The following is a 6,000-nucleotide window of genomic DNA, read 5'->3' as shown; positions in this document are numbered from 1 at the left end:
AGTTATGCTCAGAAACACTGTTTAGAGCGTTTACAGAGCCAGCAAACGCTGTTTTGAACGCCTAAATGCAAGACTTACTACTTGTTTGGAAATGCATGTGTAACATTACAAACATGATAAAACAGCTTGTTATCACATCCAAACACTGTTTTGGAACAAAATATGAGTTGTCAGTTCATTCTTCAAAAGTTGCACTTTTGCCCCAAGTTATGCTCAGAAACACTGTTTAGAGCGTTTACAGAGCCAGCAAACGCTGTTTTGAACGCCTTAATACAAGACTTACTACTTGTTTGGAAATGCATGTGTAACATTACAAACATGATAAAACAGCTTGTTATCACGTCCAAACACTGTTTTGGAACAAAATATGAGTTTTCAGTTCATTCTTCAAAAGTTGCACTTTTGCTCCAAGTTATGCTCAGAAACACTGTTTAGAGCGCTTACAGCGCCAGCAAACGCGGTTTTGAACGCCTTAATACAAGACTTACTACTTGTTTGGAAATGCATGTGTAACATTACAAACATGATAAAACAGCTTGCTATCACATCCAAACACTGTTTTGGAACAAAATATGAGTTTTCAGTTCATTCTTCAAAAGTTGCACTTTTGCTCCAAGTTATGCTCAGAAACACTGTTTAGAGCGTTTACAGAGCCAGCAAACGCTGTTTTGAACGCCTAAATGCAAGACTTACTACTTGTTTGGAAATGCATGTGTAACATTACAAACATGATAAAACAGCTTGTTATCACACCCAAACACTGTTTTCATTCAAAATATGAGTTTTCTTTTCATTCTTCAAAAGTTGCACTTTTGCCACAAGTTATGCTCAGAAACACTGTTTAGAGCGCTTACAGCGCCAGCAAACGCTGTTTGGAACACCTTAATACAAGACTTACTACTTGTTTGGAAATGCATGTGTAACATTACAAACATGATAAAACAGCTTGTTATCACATCCAAACACTGTTTTAGAACAAAATATGAGTTTTCAGTTCATTCTTCAAAAGTTGCACTTTTGCTCCAAGTTATGCTCAGAAACACTGTTTAGAGCGTTTACAGAGCCAGCAAACGCTGTTTTGAACGCCTAAATGCAAGACTTACTACTTGTTTGGAAATGCATGTGTAACATTACAAACATGATAAAACAGCTTGTTATCACATCCAAACACTGTTTTGGAACAAAATATGAGTTTTCTTTTCATTCTTCAAAAGTTGCACTTTTGCCACAAGTTATGCTCAGAAACACTGTTTAGAGCGCTAACAGCGCCAGCAAACGCTGTTTTGAACGCCTTAATACAAGACTTACTATTTGTTTGGAAATGCATGTGTAACATTACAAACATGATAAAACAGCTTGTTATCACATCCAAACACTGTTTTGGAACAAAATATGAGTTGTCAGTTCATTCTTCAAAAGTTGCACTTTTGCCCCAAGTTATGCTCAGAAACACTGTTTAGAGCGTTTACAGAGCCAGCAAACGCTGTTTTGAACGCCTTAATACAAGACTTACTACTTGTTTGGAAATGCATGTGTAACATTACAAACATGATAAAACAGCTTGTTATCACGTCCAAACACTGTTTTGGAACAAAATATGAGTTTTCAGTTCATTCTTCAAAAGTTGCACTTTTGCTCCAAGTTATGCTCAGAAACACTGTTTAGAGCGCTTACAGCGCCAGCAAACGCGGTTTTGAACGCCTTAATACAAGACTTACTACTTGTTTGGAAATGCATGTGTAACATTACAAACATGATAAAACAGCTTGCTATCACATCCAAACACTGTTTTGGAACAAAATATGAGTTTTCAGTTCATTCTTCAAAAGTTGCACTTTTGCTCCAAGTTATGCTCAGAAACACTGTTTAGAGCGTTTACAGAGCCAGCAAACGCTGTTTTGAACGCCTAAATGCAAGACTTACTACTTGTTTGGAAATGCATGTGTAACATTACAAACATGATAAAACAGCTTGTTATCACACCCAAACACTGTTTTCATTCAAAATATGAGTTTTCTTTTCATTCTTCAAAAGTTGCACTTTTGCCACAAGTTATGCTCAGAAACACTGTTTAGAGCGCTTACAGCGCCAGCAAACGCTGTTTGGAACACCTTAATACAAGACTTACTACTTGTTTGGAAATGCATGTGTAACATTACAAACATGATAAAACAGCTTGTTATCACATCCAAACACTGTTTTAGAACAAAATATGAGTTTTCAGTTCATTCTTCAAAAGTTGCACTTTTGCTCCAAGTTATGCTCAGAAACACTGTTTAGAGCGTTTACAGAGCCAGCAAACGCTGTTTTGAACGCCTAAATGCAAGACTTACTACTTGTTTGGAAATGCATGTGTAACATTACAAACATGATAAAACAGCTTGTTATCACATCCAAACACTGTTTTGGAACAAAATATGAGTTTTCTTTTCATTCTTCAAAAGTTGCACTTTTGCCACAAGTTATGCTCAGAAACACTGTTTAGAGCGCTAACAGCGCCAGCAAACGCTGTTTTGAACGCCTTAATACAAGACTTACTATTTGTTTGGAAATGCATGTGTAACATTACAAACATGATAAAACAGCTTGTTATCACATCCAAACACTGTTTTGGAACAAAATATGAGTTGTCAGTTCATTCTTCAAAAGTTGCACTTTTGCCCCAAGTTATGCTCAGAAACACTGTTTAGAGCGTTTACAGAGCCAGCAAACGCTGTTTTGAACGCCTTAATACAAGACTTACTACTTGTTTGGAAATGCATGTGTAACATTACAAACATGATAAAACAGCTTGTTATCACGTCCAAACACTGTTTTGGAACAAAATATGAGTTTTCAGTTCATTCTTCAAAAGTTGCACTTTTGCTCCAAGTTATGCTCAGAAACACTGTTTAGAGCGCTTACAGCGCCAGCAAACGCGGTTTTGAACGCCTTAATACAAGACTTACTACTTGTTTGGAAATGCATGTGTAACATTACAAACATGATAAAACAGCTTGCTATCACATCCAAACACTGTTTTGGAACAAAATATGAGTTTTCAGTTCATTCTTCAAAAGTTGCACTTTTGCTCCAAGTTATGCTCAGAAACACTGTTTAGAGCGTTTACAGAGCCAGCAAACGCTGTTTTGAACGCCTAAATGCAAGACTTACTACTTGTTTGGAAATGCATGTGTAACATTACAAACATGATAAAACAGCTTGTTATCACACCCAAACACTGTTTTCATTCAAAATATGAGTTTTCTTTTCATTCTTCAAAAGTTGCACTTTTGCCACAAGTTATGCTCAGAAACACTGTTTAGAGCGCTTACAGCGCCAGCAAACGCTGTTTGGAACACCTTAATACAAGACTTACTACTTGTTTGGAAATGCATGTGTAACATTACAAACATGATAAAACAGCTTGTTATCACATCCAAACACTGTTTTAGAACAAAATATGAGTTTTCAGTTCATTCTTCAAAAGTTGCACTTTTGCTCCAAGTTATGCTCAGAAACACTGTTTAGAGCGTTTACAGAGCCAGCAAACGCTGTTTTGAACGCCTAAATGCAAGACTTACTACTTGTTTGGAAATGCATGTGTAACATTACAAACATGATAAAACAGCTTGTTATCACATCCAAACACTGTTTTGGAACAAAATATGAGTTTTCTTTTCATTCTTCAAAAGTTGCACTTTTGCCACAAGTTATGCTCAGAAACACTGTTTAGAGCGCTAACAGCGCCAGCAAACGCTGTTTTGAACGCCTTAATACAAGACTTACTATTTGTTTGGAAATGCATGTGTAACATTACAAACATGATAAAACAGCTTGTTATCACATCCAAACACTGTTTTGGAACAAAATATGAGTTTTCTTTTCATTCTTCAAAAGTTGCACTTTTGCTCCAAGTTATGCTCAGAAACACTGTTTAGAGCGTTTACAGAGCCAGCAAACGCTGTTTTGAACGCCTAAATGCAAGACTTACTACTTGTTTGGAAATGCATGTGTAACATTACAAACATGATAAAACAGCTTGTTATCACATCCAAACACTGTTTTGAAACAAAATATGAGTTTTCAGTTCATTCTTCAAAAGTTGCACTTTTGCCCCAAGTTATGCTCAGAAACACTGTTTAGAGCGCTTACAGCGCCATCAAAAGCGGTTTTGAACGCCTTAATGCAAGACTTACTACTTGTTTGGAAATGCATGTGTAATATCACAAACATGATGAAATCAGCTTGTTATCACATCCAAACACTGTTTTGAAACAAAATATGAGTTTTCAGTTCATTCTTCAAAAGTTGCACTTTTGCCCCAAGTTATGCTCAGAAACACTGTTTAGAGCGTTTACAGAGCCAGCAAACGCTGTTTTGAACACCTAAATGCAAGACTTACTACTTGTTTGGAAATGCATGTGTAACATTACAAACATGATAAAACAGCTTGTTATCACATCCAAACACTGTTTTGGAACAAAATATGAGTTTTCTTTTCATTCTTCAAAAGTTGCACTTTTGCCACAAGTTATGCTCAGAAACACTGTTTAGAGCGCTTACAGCGCCAGCAAACGCTGTTTTGAACGCCTTAATACAAGACTTACTACTTGTTTGGAAATGCATGTGTAACATTACAAACATGATAAAACAGCTTGCTATCACATCCAAACACTGTTTTGGAACAAAATATGAGTTTTCAGTTCATTCTTCAAAAGTTGCACTTTTGCTCCAAGTTATGCTCAGAAACACTGTTTAGAGCGTTTACAGAGCCAGCAAACGCTGTTTTGAACGCCTAAATGCAAGACTTACTACTTGTTTGGAAATGCATGTGTAACATTACAAACATGATAAAACAGCTTGTTATCACATCCAAACACTGTTTTGGAACAAAATATGAGTTTTCTTTTCATTCTTCAAAAGTTGCACTTTTGCCACAAGTTATGCTCAGAAACACTGTTTAGAGCGCTAACAGCGCCAGCAAACGCTGTTTTGAACGCCTTAATGCAAGACTTACTACTTGTTTGGAAATGCATGTGTAACATTACAAACATGATAAAACAGCTTGTTATCACATCCAAACACTGTTTTGAAACAAAATATGAGTTTTCAGTTCATTCTTCAAAAGTTGCACTTTTGCCCCAAGTTATGCTCAGAAACACTGTTTAGAGCACTTACAGCGCCAGCAAACGCTGTTTTGAACGCCTTAATGCAAGACTTACTACTTGTTTGGAAATGCATGTGTAACATTACAAACATTATAAAACAGCTTGTTATCACATCCAAACACTGTTTTGAAACAAAATGTGAGTTTTCAGTTCATTCTTCAAAAGTTGCACTTTTGCCCCAAGTTATGCTCAGAAACACTGTTTAGAGCGCTTACAGCACCAGCAAACGCTGTTTTGAACGCCTTAATGCAAGACTTACTACTTGTTTGGAAATGCATGTGTAACATTACAAACATGATAAAACAGCTTGTTATCACATCCAAACACTGTTTTGAAACAAAATATGAGTTTTCAGTTCATTCTTCAAAAGTTGCACTTTTGCCCCAAGTTATGCTCAGAAACACTGTTTAGAAGTTTCAAAGCACCGCTTGACATTTTCAGATAGGGGCAGTCCACATAACTCTGAATGTTGGGGCATTTGACTTCTAAGAGTCCAAATGGTGGATTCTCAGAGGGATCGAAGATTACTCCATCAGGGGAACAACCCAGCCATGTAGCATCAGGGTGAATGACAAACCCACATGGTGAATAATTCACATTTTTCAGAATGCAGTACTCTTGAACTGCAACTGGCTCCATATGAATTCCTCCCCTCATGTCCTTGGTCTGGACAGTTCCCCTGTAGATTCTCTCTGCCAAATTCTCTGCAGAAGTATGTCCTCGAACATGGTTTGCCTCATGGAAACGTGTAGATCAGGCATGTCAAACTCAGTTTGGCTGTGGGGCCGGATCCAGACCTTCTGTTCTCAGGTGAGTCGGATCAGTAACTACAAATCAACTCCAAATATTT

Source organism: Brachyhypopomus gauderio, unplaced genomic scaffold (assembly GCF_052324685.1).
Source record: "Brachyhypopomus gauderio isolate BG-103 unplaced genomic scaffold, BGAUD_0.2 sc125, whole genome shotgun sequence".
Taxonomy (NCBI): Eukaryota; Metazoa; Chordata; class Actinopteri; order Gymnotiformes; family Hypopomidae; genus Brachyhypopomus; species Brachyhypopomus gauderio.
Note: the sequence above shows the minus strand (reverse complement) of the source record.